This window comes from Prunus avium, chromosome 8, assembly GCF_965620075.1.
Source record: "Prunus avium chromosome 8, drPruAviu1.hap1.1, whole genome shotgun sequence".
NCBI lineage: Eukaryota > Viridiplantae > Streptophyta > Magnoliopsida > Rosales > Rosaceae > Prunus > Prunus avium.
Window position 1 is genome coordinate 7,263,778 of NC_142291.1, and position 2,222 is coordinate 7,265,999.

A 2,222-nucleotide genomic window follows, 5' to 3' on the forward strand; every position below is an offset into this window, starting at 1 on the left:
GTCGCTCTTAACAAACGACCGGTCGCTGGTCACTGTTCACAGCACAATTCTTTTTTTTGTTTTGTTTTGTTTGTTTCTTTTATATTTCTTTTTAGTTTCAAATTTTCATTTGTGCATTGTGGTGTGTTAGTTAAGTGTTCTTTTTGTACTCGAATTAGAACTTATAGACAACCGACAAGTTCTTCGTGGGATCGACCCCGTACTTATACAATCTATACTTCGATAGATTCGTGCACTTGCGGGTATTTTTAATTGGTTGTTTGCACATTAATTTGTGTCCTTTTAGGAATGCAACAATTTTTGGCGCCGTTGCCGGGGAACTGGCACGGTTGCTTATATGTTTTGTTTGAGTATATTTAGAGTACTTAATTTTATTTTCATTTTTTTTTTCTTTCTTTGTTTGTCATTTCATTTTATTTGAGTTTGTTTTTGTTTTCTTCTTATTGCAGGAACATTTTGCTTATGTCCCTTCTGAATTTGGATATTTCATTAGATTGCACTGTAGAAGATATCCAAGCTCAAGCTTTGAGAGAAAGGAACATCCAACTAGCTGTGTCTACTCCATTGCCTTTTTCACTCTCGCCATTTTCATCATCACCAAGCTCACCAAAAGTCGAGTCACCTCCACCTTCACCAATGGCGGCAGCAGCTGCAAATGCGGAACTTACTATGCAAGAATACTCTTCACCGCCAACAACTGGACAACCATCTTGCATAGTATATCCCGCAAGCACTTTGGAAAACTTTGAGTTGAGATCGGGCATGATACACATATTGCCTAAGTTCTTGGGAAATCCTGGAGAAAATCCTAATGCACATATCCTAGACTTCGAGGAAGTGTGTTCCACAATAAAGATTGAAGGCATGAGTAGTGATGAGATAAGAATGAGACTTTTCTCATTTAGTTTAAAGGATACAGCAAAGGAATGGCTTCACTATCTACCTCCAAATTCCATCACAACATGGACGGATCTTGCTTCAAAGTTCTTGCAACATTTTTTCCCAGCACAAAGGACAAATGAACTCCGAAGTCAGATTACAGGAATTCTGCAAAGGCCGGGAGAAAGCTTCCAGGATTATTGGGACCGTTTCAAGAAGCTTCTAATCACTTGTCCGCATCATAACATACAAGCTTGGCTTCTAATGCAACACTTCTATGAAGGACTTTTTGAAGCGGACCAAAACAATGTGAATGCAGCTGCAGGAGGAACTATAATGACCAAGACTCCAACAGAACTGCGAGCAATATTTGATCTTGTTGCTGCAAATGCTCGCCAATATAATTCAAGGCAAAGACCAGTCAGAAAAGGGGAATCCTATGATGTAAGTACCCTTTCTAGTATGGAAGCTCAGATTGCAAACCTAACCAACATGGTGAAGAAATTGGCACCGGGATCATCCAAGGTTTGTGCATTTTGCTCCACAATTGGTCATGACACTGAGGATTGTCCCTTGGCACATGAGGAAGCAAATGCAGTGGGCTCATTTCAAAGAAATCAGTGGCCTAAGAATGATCCTTTCTCACAAACATACAATCCGGGGTGGAGAAATCATCCAAATTTCAGGTGGAGTGACAATTCGAATGTTCAACAAGGGCCAACTCAACCATCTCAAGGGCCAACTCACCCACCTCAAGGTCAACAACATGCTCGCCCACCTCATGGTCAAATGCACTACTACAATCCACCTCAACCACAATCTACAGGAAAATCTTTGGAAGAACTTGTTGCTTCCATGGCTAGAAACACGGATAGTTTCATCACTGAGACAAAAAGCTACATGCAGAGGAATGACACCCACATGCAGAAAACGGATAAGGCCATTGCTAATCTAGAAAATCAAGTGGGACAAATTGCTCAAGCTTTGAGTCAAAGGGAACCTGGTATGATGCCTAGCCAACCAGAGATTAATCCAACTGGGCGTGAGCATGTTCAAGCAGTTACCTTGAGAACTGGTAAGGTAATTGGTGAAATAAATGGTTCTAAAGATTTGATTCACAATGTTGATGACATGCAGGTTGAACAAGTGGCTGAGCCTAAAGAAAAGGATGAAAGCAACAAAGAGAGAGATAAGCAAGCAGCTTCTTCATCCGAGTGGATCCCAAAGCATGAACTTGCAAGAAGGGCAAGAAAGGAGAAGGTAAGTCGTGAACCTACTGACGAAGAAATCTTACGTGCTCCTTTTCCTCACAGGCTTATGAGTTCCAAAAAAATTCAACAAGC

The 2,222-nt window shown here is 40.9% G+C and overlaps 1 non-coding gene across 1 annotated transcript; it reads right to left on the reverse strand.

The window, feature by feature from the left end:
- Window positions 1-1,020: 1,020 nt before the first annotated feature.
- Window positions 1,021-1,127, reverse strand: LOC148291253 (small nucleolar RNA R71). Its single transcript, XR_015827251.1, has one exon. It is a non-coding gene; the product is annotated as a small nucleolar RNA R71 (small nucleolar RNA).
- Window positions 1,128-2,222: the final 1,095 nt, after the last annotated feature.